Source organism: Cervus elaphus, chromosome X (genome assembly GCF_910594005.1).
Source record: "Cervus elaphus chromosome X, mCerEla1.1, whole genome shotgun sequence".
Taxonomy (NCBI): Eukaryota; Metazoa; Chordata; class Mammalia; order Artiodactyla; family Cervidae; genus Cervus; species Cervus elaphus.
This window is the reverse complement of record NC_057848.1, coordinates 122,690,429-122,702,795: the sequence shown is the minus strand read 5'-3', so window position 1 is coordinate 122,702,795 and position 12,367 is coordinate 122,690,429. Positions and strand designations below refer to the sequence as shown.

At 44.6% G+C, this 12,367-nt stretch overlaps 2 long non-coding RNA genes across 9 annotated transcripts in view; one reads left to right on the top strand and one right to left on the bottom strand.

Annotated features, from left to right (window-relative positions):
- Positions 1-5,787, bottom strand: part of LOC122689037 — a 67,880-nt gene extending 62,093 nt beyond the window's left edge. Inside the window, exons 1-2 of one of the 4 annotated variants that reach the window (XR_006339696.1) lie at positions 5,756-5,787; positions 848-1,004 (exon numbers count right to left, since the gene is read on the bottom strand). This is a non-coding gene — a long non-coding RNA (uncharacterized LOC122689037). Of the gene's footprint in view, positions 1-847; positions 1,499-1,528; positions 2,132-5,755 lie in introns of those variants that run through there. The other 3 variants (XR_006339695.1, XR_006339694.1, XR_006339693.1) reach the window with 3 other exon arrangements.
- The window catches only part of LOC122689036, a 574,758-nt gene that overhangs the window by 148,545 nt on the left and 413,846 nt on the right, over positions 1-12,367 (top strand). The gene's annotated exons all lie outside the window — the stretch shown is intronic.

Here is a 12,367-nt window from a genome sequence, read left to right as displayed (position 1 = left end):
GGGAGTTAATTTGATAACACAGGAAAATAGTTTAAAACAGCAACTGAGCCCAGGCAGGAGATATGCTGACACCCGATCCTTCCACATCAACATTAATAGCTACAAATCTCAGCCATCTTTAATCTTTTTTTGAAGCACTCTTTTGATCTGTCCAATGCAGTAATCTCCACAGTGTTTTAGAAATGTATTCAACTAACTAGGCACAAGGGATCCTGACAAGAACTACAACATACTGAGTTTCACTAACAACAGCAGGGTTTAAACTATAAAACTTTGGATTCAGGAACATGCAGCAGAGCAAGCACAAGGTCAGTTTTCAAACAAGTATTTATTTGGGCAAGTTGTCCCTTTTCTTAGCCTAAGGTGCCTGTCAAGCATAGCGGGCCACGATGAAAGCCTTCTTTGCTTGTAGAGAGTTGGAAGTTTTCGATGTTCGATTTCTTCCAGTAAGAATGGGTTCTGTTTCCACAGCTGCAAGCTCGGCTTCCATAAGAGAACTTTTTCACATAATGCTCATGCCAGGGCTACACACCAACCCTGCCACATTAGTCTCTCCTGGGATGTGCTGCCAGCATCAGCTCTTCTAAAGCCTCTCCAGGGGAGATGTGATGCACAGTTAAGATTGAGAAGCACAATCACATGATGCTTCACCTGTCCTGGTTTAAATAGAATCCTCAACTGAGGAGCAATGTTTGCTACTAATGAAATTTTTAAAAAATTTGTAATTAAAAATTCCCTTCTGAGGTAAATTCCCTTCTGAGGGATTTTGACATATTTATTCACAGCCATATTTAGAACAATTTCAATGACTCAGAGATGTGTCATGACCCCAAGTCCCCCTCCTTACCAGACAATCAGGCAGATGGAGGGGAGGGAATGCCCCTCAGTCCTGGTGGCAGAAGGAGGATGGATCAAGTTCCGTTGTCTTGGTTACTGCTCTGCTGACCATCCCTCCTGGGTTGCTGAGCTCAGGCAGGGGGCCTCACACCAGGCTACAGGTATTCCTGTGACCAGAGTTTGGAGCTAAGGGCTGAGATCCGTTACCAGGGAAACGGAAGCTGGGTCCACGTGATTTGAGAAGAATAGGAAAACAACTAAGTGGAATTTCAGATGCAGGGTGGGTTTTGGGAGCCCGTCCAGAGCCACTGACTTGTGGTCACACAACGGGCCCCTTGAGTCAACACAGAGACACACTAGTTGTGTGTGCTCCCTGGGGATTCTGTCCTGACGTGCACAGCGACTGTTTCTGGAGGGAGCATCTAGCACTCATGGAGGAGGCCCGACCCAGAACGTGGAAGGAGCAGGGGCACTCCTCGTTGTTACAAAAGCAATGGCATGTCTTTCCCCACATGTCTCACTTGGACATCTGCATTACCTTCCTAAACTGCTTTACTGAGGTATAATTACGTACCACAAATCACACCCATCACTCCCAGGGCAGTGACTTTTAGCACCTTCACACAGTGTTGCAACCCCCACCACAGTGCAGGTGTGGAACACTGCCAGTGCCACTAAAAGTTCCGTGTACCCATCAGCAGTGGATCCCCAACAGGACCTGCAGGCCCAGGCATCCTCTCGTCTGATTTCCCTCTCTGTAGATTTGCCCTTTCTGGGCATTTCATATCAACCGACTCCTGCAGGAAGTGGCCTTTTGTGTCTGGGTTCTTTCACTTAGCATAATGCTTTGGAGGCTCACCCATGTGGCAGCAGAAAGCAGATGTTCATCACTTTTCATCCATCTATGCTATTCCACCGTATGGCTACATACAGCATACTTTGTTTACCACTCTCCAGCTGACTGGAAACTCTCCATGTGTCAGAGCCCAGAGAGCTGCACACCCAAGGACAAGCAGGCCAGGAATTCCCTGGTGGTCCAGTGGTTAAGAATGTGCCTGCAATATTGTTAAGTAGTCTCCAACTAACATAAGTAAATTTAAAAATTTAAAAATTAAAAAAAGTGTGCCTGCCATAAAAAGTGAATGCACAGAAGGCCATTGCATTCCTATAAACTAATAATGAAAAATCAGAAAGAGTAATTAAGGAAACTATCCATTCACCATTGCAATGAAAAGAATAAAATACTTAGGAATAATTGTATGAAAAGAAAGAAGAGACCTGTATACAGAAAACTATAAAAAAAAAAAAAACTGATGAAAGAAATCAAAGATGACACAAAGAGATGGAGAAGTGTACCATGTTCTTGGATTGGAAGAATCAGTACAGTGAAAATGACTCTACTACCCAAAGCAATCTGTAGATTCATCACAATCCCGATCAAACTACCAAAGGTATTTTTCACACAACTAGAACAAATAATTTCTCAGTTTGTATGGAAACAGTAAGGACTCTGAATACCCAAAGCAATCTTCAGAAAGAAGAATGGAACTGGAGGAATCAACCTTCCTGACTTCAGACTATACTACAGACCATACTACAAAGCTACAGTCATCAAGACAGTCATCAAGGCAGTATGCCAGAAAGAGAGCAATATAGATCAATGGAACAAAATAGGGAACCCAGAGATAAATCCACATACCTATGCACAGGTTATCTTTGACAAACGAGACACAAATATAAAATGGCGTAAACAAAGTGTCTTCAACATGTGATGCTGGGCGAAATGCTCAACTACGTAAAAGAATGAAACTGGAGCAGTTTGTAACACCACACAACAAAATAAACTCAAAATGGATTAAAGATCTAAATGTGAGACCAAAAACTATAAAACTCTTAAGAGGAAACCGTACGCAGAACACTCTCTGACATAAATCACAGCAAGATCCTCTATGGCCCACCTCCCAGAGTAATGGAGATAAAAACACAAATAAACAAAAGAGACCAAATTTAACTTAAATGCTTTTGCACAATGAAGGAAACTGTAAGCGAAGTGAAAAGACGGCCCTCAGAATTGGAGAAAATAACAGCAAATGAAACAACTGACAAAGAAGTAATGTCCAAAATATACAAGCAGCCCATGCAGCTCAATACCAGAAAAACCAACAACCCCATAAAATGGGGGCAGGAGATCTAAAGAGACATTTCTCCAAAGACATAGAGATGGCTACCAAACACATGAAGAGATGCTCAACATCACTCACTATTAGAAAACTGCAAATCAAAACCACAATGAGGTATCATCTCACACAGGTCAGAATGGCCATCATCAAAAAGTCTACAAACAATACATGCTGGACATGGTGTGGAGAAAAGGGAACCTTCTTCCACTCTTGGTGGGAACGCAAACTGGTACAGCCACTATGGAGAACAGAGTGGCGATTCCTTAAACACTGGGAATAGAACTGCCACAGGACCCAGCAATCCCACTGCTGGGCATACACCTCGAGGAAACCAGAAGTGAACAGACACATGTACCCCAATGTTCACAGCAGCACTATTTACAACAGCTAGGACATGGAGGGAATCTAGATGTTCATCGGCAGATGAATGGATGAGGAAGTTGTGGTGCGTATACACAATGGAATATTACTCAGCTATAAAAAGGAATGCATTCAAATCAGTGATAATAATGTGGATGAACCTGGAGCCTATTATACAGAGAGAGGTCAGTCAGAAAGAGAAAGACAAATACTCATATTAATGCATATATATGGAATTTAGAAAGACGGTAGCAACGATTCAACATGCAGGGAAGCAACGGAGACAGAGACTTACAGAACATACTTTTCGACTCAGTGAAAGAGGCGAGGGTGGGATGATTTCAGAGAACAGCAGTGAAACATATATACTCCCATATGTAAAACAGATGACCAGTGGAAGTTCAATGCATGAAGCAGGGCACCCAAAGCCAGTGCTCTGGGGCAACCCAGAGGGATAGGGTGGGGAGGGAGGTGGGATGGGGGTTCAGGAGGGGAGGACACATGTATACCTGCGGCCGATTCATGTTGATATATGGCAAAAGTCATCACAATATGGTATAGTAATTATTTTCTGATTAAAATAAATTTATGATTAAAAAAATAAAACAGAATCCACCTGCCAATGCAACGGGGCAGGCGTTCTGTCCCTAGTTCAGGAAGATTCCACCTGTCCCAGGGCAACTAAGACTGTGTGTCACTACTGAACCCACCTGCTTCGACTACTGAAGCCCTTGAGCCTAGAGTCCATTCTCCGCAACAAGAGAAGTCTCTGAAATGAGAAGCGCATGCACCGCCACTAGAGAGTAGTCCTCCTTCTCCACAACTAGAGAAAGCCTCGTGCAGCAACAAAGACTCAGTGCAGCCACCAATAAATAGATAAATAATAAGAAAGAAAACTGGGCCAATCTTACTGTGTGTTCATTTGAAAAATCCAATGGTAGATACCGAAGTAGGTGCATCTCTCTAGATTCTTTGAATGATCATATCTTGAGTGAAGCTAATAAAAATTACATCACAGGCTATATTAAAATTTTAGATCAGCTTCCCAGGCACTGCTCTTTTCTAGAGAGCTACTTTTCTCAGAGAACTGTTACTGAGGAACTTTAGTCACTGGAACGGAGGCCTCCACCACATTCAAGGGCAGAAAGCAAAAGACATTAAGAAGACACGGTTCAAATCCTATGAGTTTATGAGTTGCCTGTGACCACTGGCTAGGATGAACATACATCCCAGAGTCTATTCACATTTCAGTAACTGGAACCTCTATTTCAACCACTTAGTTCAGTTCTTTAAGGCCACTGCTATCCCCTGAAACAAACATTTGGTGTGAAACACGTGGAAAATGACCTTAACCCAATTCACTCCCAACCTTCTGTCACATGTCACAAGGAGTCTCTCAGGATGATATTTCCTCACCAAGACAGCCAATTCTCAGATAAAGAAAAGAATTCACACACACACATCTTGTGAAGAAATACTAAGATTTTAGAAACTGACTCACAACTAACCCATGGTTCATCATTCTTTTCTCTCGTCTCCCTCCATCCACTCTGAGATTTGAATATTTGGCCATGCTGTCTGATTTGCCCACCACGTTCCTCATACCACACACAGGATGTTGTTGCAAGTGAGCCTATACACGTGCCATTGACACCAGCCAGCCCTACTGAAGTCGTCTACCTGGGGGCAGGGAGGTGGCCGGAGCAATAAATTCATCATCTCATTTCCTTCATCACCCTGCCCCATTTCATTCCCTGCAGTCACTTGGCCCAAACGAATAAAGATCTCGCACCAAATCGCTGCTTAAAGCACCACTGCCTCAAGTTTCCTTCGTTATCTCACGTGGTTTCTGAGCCCAGGGAACAGATTTTACTTGAGATGTGTAAAGCTAGGGAGACAGCCCATTGGCCAGAGATTCTTTTTCGCAGGTGATGTCTCTGAGTATACTCTTTACGACCCCATGGACCAAGGCCCGCCAGGCTCCTCTGTCCAGGGGATTCTCCAGGCGAGAATACTGGAGTGGGTTGCCATGCCCTCCTCCAGGGAACCTTCCCGACCCAGGGATTGAACCCAGGTGTCCTAATTCCCCTGCACTGCAGACAGATTCTCTATCGCTGAGCCCCTGGGGAAACCCATGGCAAACCTAGACCACATATTTAAAAGCAGAGACGTCACTTTGCTGACAAAGGTCTGCAGAGTCAAAATGGTGGACTTTCCAGTAGTCGTGTACAGATGTGTGAGTCAGATCATTAGGAAGGCTGAGTGATGCTTTCAAATTGTGGTGCTAGACAGATGGCCCTTTAGAATCCCTCGGACACTAAGGAGAACTACGCTGCCCATCTTAAAGGAAATGAATACTGAATACTCTGAATACTCACTGGAAGGACTGATGCTGAAGCTGCAATACTTTGGCCACATGAAGAGAATAGCTGACTCACTGGAAAACACCCTAGTGCTGGAAAAGATGGAAGGCAGGAGGAGAAGGGGGAGACAGAGGGTGAGATGGTTAGATAGCATCACCAACACATGGACATTAATTTGATCAAACTCAGGGAGATAGTGTAGGACAGAGGAGCCTGGCGTGCTGCAGGTCATGGGCTCGTTAATAGTCGGACACAACTGAGTGACTGAACCACCACCTCCACCTTCCCTTTGAGCTTCCCTAAGGTGCCACCGCCCCACACTCAGCGGGGCTAAGAAGCTTTCTGTGAATGTCAGTGGTGAAGGCTGAGACTTCTGTCTTCACACACTCAGCGCCCCCTGCTTAGGGTTGATGGCGGGTCCTTAACGCTCATCACTCCCTCCCAGAGCTCAGACCAGGCAGCCTTCTCACAACAGTCATGGAGCACCTACCCTGCTACAGAAATGGGAGTTGGAGCTGTTTACCCCTCTCAATGTGTTTTCTCCCTTTACATTCACTTCCACATCTCTTCCTGAGTCACCGAATCCAACTCTGCTCATCCCCACCTGGTCCCTCTAAGAAGCTGCACCTGCATCTCTAGCCCATCTCTATCACCACATGCACGGGGTGGGTGCATGTACGCCCTGCGCCATGTATCTTCTTTTTCCTTTCTCTTCGGAATCTGTCCACTCCCAGACATCACAAAAGGGCTCCAGATTGCCCACAAAGGGGTCGGTGCTGCTGGGGAGGCTGTGACTCCCATCCACAGCCTGGGTCAAAGCAGGACTGTGTTATAAGCGCCACAAGCTGCCCCACTGCATCATGGGAGCCAAAAGAGCAAAGGTCTGAAAGTCCTAACACAGACATTTCCGTGGACAGAACACCAGTGTCGTCCTAGGCAACTGTGAGCTGTTTTCTGGTTTGGGCCTATGGCATCACTGACCTTTTTCAGAATGCTTGCAGGCTTAGCTAGCCTTCCATCAGGACCTCTCTATTCCGCACAGCCCCCCACCTACTGTACGAAAGACATCACTTCTGAGTTCAGTGCGCTGATTGGGTTTTCACCTGGCAGGGATACATACACAACTTTTTTATGCTGAAACCTCAAGACAGTTGAGAACCAGTCTTCAGAAAGTCCATTTTTCAATTATAATAGAAAAACTGCCTATGTAACAATGAAGATACAACAAATTACAATACTAATACAATGTTATTTGAAAATTATCTAGAATGTCACACTTCGGAGAAAAAAACTTAGTATGTGGTCTATTGCCTTCCAGGTTTTGTTCTCTGCATTTAAGAAAATTACCAGATGGGGGAGGTAATGTCTTCATGATATTGTATCTGTTGCTCTGTCTGTGTATCATTATATTATACTATGGTTATGCTACTTTCCATAATGATGAGGGTGCTCCACTAATGTTGGTCAGAGGAAGCACTGTTTACCTACCTATGGTCCAGGAACTGTTCTCTGTGATGTGTGCATGCTGACATGTCACCCCATGGTCTTTCACCGCTTAGGAGACACTGTGTCCAATCCATACTCAGATCCATAGTAATGTTTCATGCGGATGGACATGTAGATCTGCCCTTTGATCCAGAGTACACCAGACCCTGCACTGTATTCCAGATTGGGGTCAGATCCCACACCTGGCTGTTTCTCTCTGGCCTGGGCACCAACCTGACTCAGCTCTTGCCAGCTAGGTGACTTGTGCAGATACATTCACCCATTAACATCTACGTGTCTCTGCTCCTCAGCTGACGAAAGGGATGATAGCATTACAGATGCTTACCTCAGAGTGTTGCTATGAGTACTCAAAGACTTCATTATGCGTTTATGTACGGAGAGCTCAGCACCGTGCAGAAGGAGAGCTCTTCTTGCGTCTCTTCACTTCTGTTTCCGCTTGTACTAGCAGCCCCCTGTCCCTGCCCCCACGCATCCACCTCCCACACCCCTACTCTGCTCTCTCTCCCCTGTGTCCCTGTCCTCAGAGTCTCCATCCCAAAACACATCTGAACATCTCACGACTTACCCCAGAAAATACCCATACCATCACCCTTGGATTAAACAATCATGAACATTAGCAGAAAAAAGAAGAAACACAATAAACGGGCAATGTTAAAACTACAGAAGAAATAAAGCATTACTGATGAACGTCTGACTGCTAATATTTTCATATCTTCATTAGATTCAGATCTTCAGAATTTGATATACGAGAATTAGATTTGATAAACAATGCCAGAAAAGGTAATGCAATGTGGTTCCTTAAATAAGACCTAACAAAATGGGGGCACATGGTGTGTTCATGGGTTGAGAAATTCAATATAATTAGGATGTCAGTAGTCCCCATACACATCCATCAATTTCATACAATTCCAGTCAGAAATTCCAGCAGGACTTTTTTGTACATAGAGGCTAATTGATGATAAAATTTCTGTGATAAGGCAAATGATCTAGAATAGATAATGATTCTGAAATACAACATTGGAGGAGTAACACTAACCTGAAATTTACTTTGCAGCTTCAACCAAAAGTTGTAAGCAACCATGTGTCTATGAAGGGATGAATGGATATAGAAAACGTGGTGACACCAGTCAGAATGGCCACCATCAAAAAGTCTACAAAGAACAAATGCTGGATAGGGTGTGGAGGAAGGGCAACCCTCTTACACAGTGGATGGGAATGCAAACTGGTATAGCCACTATGGAGAACAGTGTGGGATTCCTTTAAAAACTGGGAATAGACCTGCCATGTGACCCAGCAATCCCACTGCTGGGCATAAACCCTGAGGAAACCACAAGTGAAACAGACACATGGACCCCAATGTTCACCGCAGCACTGTTTACAATAGCCAGGACACACACACAACCTAGATGCCCACTGGCACACGAACGGAGAAGGACGTTGTGGTACATATACAATGGAATATTACTCAAGTATAAAAAGGAACGCACTTGAGTCAGTTCTAATGAGGTGGATGAACCTGGAGCCTATGATACAAAGTGAAGTAAGTCAGAAAGAGAATGAGAAATACTGTATATTAACACTTACATATGGAATTTAGAAAGACGGTACCAATGACCGTACACGCAGGGCAGCAAAAGAGACAGTGTTAAGCTCCAGGCATGAAGCAGGGCACTCAAAGCCGGTACTCTGCAACAACCCAGAGGGATAGGGTGGGGAGGGAGGTGGGAGGGGGGTTCAGGATGGGGGCACACATGAAGCCCTAAGGCCAATTCATGTTGATGTATGACAAAAACATCACAATATTGTAAAGGAATTATCGTCCAATTAAAATAAATTTGAAAAGAGAAAATCTGAGATGTACAATGGAATATTATTCAGTCACAAAGAAGAACATTCTGCCTTTTGCAACAACATGAATGGACTTCAAAGGCTTTATGCTAAGTGAAATAAGTGAAAGAGAGAAAGACATATATTGTATGTTCTCACTTATGTGCAGAATCTAAAAAAGTCAAACTTACAGAAATTTCCAAGACTTTAGGATGGTGGTTCCAGGGCCAGCACAAAATGTTGAATACAGGGTACAAACGTCCAGGTATGAGATGAATAATTTGCGTGGATCCAATGTATAGCATGATGAGTATAATTTACAAAACTGTGTAATACTGTGAAAGCTAAGGGGGTAGATCTGAGGTGTTATTTCCTCAACAATTTTTAAAAAGGATTATGTGAGGGCACAGAGTGCCAACCCTGCTGTGGTAATCGTTTTGCCAAATATATGTGTATCAAATCATCACACTGGCATCTTAAACTTACAGGTTATATGTCAATAATACCTCAAAAAAGGTGGAAAAAATAAGAGAATCCTAAGTGTGTCTGGTGGGAGAGCCCTCAAGCTGTATTCTGTGTCCCTCTGACGTCTCCACATCATTCTTGAACTTTGCCTTGTTACTGACATGACAAGGTGAACCAGGATCATTTCCTTTCCTTCCTCAGCCTGGGAACCCATCATTTAGTGGAGAAAGGTGTTCAGAAGCTAGGATCTGGGGACTGGTGTAACTGTGGCATTGGAATGTTGCTGTTTTCAGTAACTTGGGAATATATGTGTGTACACAATCACACACACATACACATCGACACACATCTATAGTTATATATCAGTCTACCCACACATGCACACCTATCGAATACAAGAAGTTTGCGTGGAGACCTTTAATTCCAGTAGAATTCCTGAGAATTTGTTCTAGTTTACTTCCTTTCCATAGTGGAAATTCCCTTTTCCAAAAATGAAAGACGTGGCTCTCAGCATTCTTATGTATTTGGTGAATAGTTGATGAGTTGATGAATCCCAATGCATATAAGTGATCCCTCCTCCACAAAAGGGTCCTCCTCACAATCTATGCAGAATCATCCCTTGTCCTTGACTTCCACACCTCACTCAACCTTGCATCCATGAAGCAGTTAGCCTCCTTCCCACCCAATCCCCAGGGATATCCTTCTTTCCACCGTGGACTCTGACTTTCCAGGCAGGGATGGCCCTTTAGACATACACATGCCTTGCCTGGCAACATCTAACGGCTTTAGGACTGACTTGCTCAGGCACAAAAAAGGGAAGGGAAAGAAAGGGTAGGGACAGGAAAAGGTGACTATGTCCTAATACAGTCAGCCAATCAACGTGAACTGGGCCAAACCCAAGCAATGTGATGAAGCCAGTCTTTCTGCTTTTTTTTTCTCAATGACCTCCAACTTCCCTTCCTGCCTCTGTCCTTTGCCCCAGTTCCTGTTTCCTTCTTAAGTCCAGCCCTCCATCAAGAGTAGCAATGTTACGAGGCATGATTCCCACATTATAAGTGATCTCTGCTGCTTGGCTGACATTCAGTGTGATATCCCTGCAGCTGGGACACTCATACTCTCTCTCTCTTTCTCATGATGGACCAGAAGGTTTCACTCCTAATTTCAGGGATAGGAAGGAGAGAAGGTGTAGGGCACACGTTGGAGCCTTTAGTCCTTCATCTGTGAAATGCGGATGATCACAAATTGTGAGAGAAAGAGACAGCAGCAACGAGACCACTTTCGATGAGTGCTACATGCCAAACCCTGTACATCACAGGACTCCTTGACATTCAGGAGCACGCCAAGTAGATTTCCATGCCAGGACAGTTGCATTTGTTGCTCCTTCTACCTGGAATGCTCTTCCATTAGATAACCCCATAGCCTGCTCCCTCACTTCCTCCAGATCTCTGCTTACTTGCCATCTTTCAGGGAGACTTTCCCTCCTTACCTTGAATAAAATGATAACATCATACCTACATACACCCTTTCCCCTGACCTAGCATTATCTTTTTTCATAGTGTCTGCCACCCTTTATTTATTTACTGACCACGAAGTCTTTCAAAGGAGAGACGTGATCAGTTCTGTCCTGTCACAAACTCCTCCAACAGTGCTCAGGTATATGGCAGGTGCTCAGAAAACATTTGCTGAAGGATACTCTGGAGCCAGGCAACACACATTGCTAACATGCACAGGTACCCTCCAAGACATGCACTGGCCCCACTGTAATAATTATGAACAACCTGAGATTCCAGGAGGCAACTGATACACTCAACAACACACAGTCACCATGTCAGGTTCCAGGCCTCAGAATCATATCTGCCAGCTTCCAAAGCCTAAATCCTGGACAGAGAACTCACAGCCAAGAACATAAGAGGTTTTATTTCTGACAGAGAGACTCCAGACAGCTCGGATTGATACCCAGAGACACCAAAAAGAAGTCACTGAATCTCTGCACAGAGAGCACACAACTCCTCTCAGACCCTCAAACACAACTGAGACCATCACCATAAACGCTGTGACAAAGACCCTCCAAACAGGCCAAAGTCTTCAAGACAGAAACAAATGAGAACTGCACAGATACTTCACACCATGGAGACTGACGCCCAGACCACTCAACACTTACCAACCTAATACAAAAACCCTAAACGGAAAGAGAACTTTTAATAACTCAAGAACATCATACGACCTTCAGATAAAGTGCCCAGACAAATGGAAAACCTGCACCCTGTGCACAGATCCCCAAGCAGCTGAGACTTCACACCTTTAGACAAACCCATCCTTAAAGCAGCTCAGAGACATCACAACTTGGGAGCAGAATCAAAAATTCAGAGGTCTCACAATCTCAGGTGCACACGCCTACAAAGGGATCTCACACCCAGGGACTGAAAGGCCAGAAAGGTCCAAAAATGCACACCCCAGAATACAGGCACACACATCCTAGGGACTTTGTACTATGGCTCACAAAATCCACTCAGATCAAATATCCCATCACTCAGACTCTGCCCAAAGGCTCAAGGAGATCAAATGTACCGAAATAGGACCTGTGTTGCAACACGTAGTGATACACAAGCCCAGGCTCCCTGGCACAGGTTAGTCTCCAGGGAGAGACAGCTAACTCAGAGCCCTCTCCCTGGACATGAATTGCATGCGTTTGTGCGAATATCCGTGCGCTGCCACACAATCCAGACTGAGCGAGAGCTAAACAAGACCGAAACGCCGTCACCATGCACAGCCAGCGACTGCGCCAAACCTCGCCACTAACCAGGGCAGCTATTCGACCCCTTCGGGAAA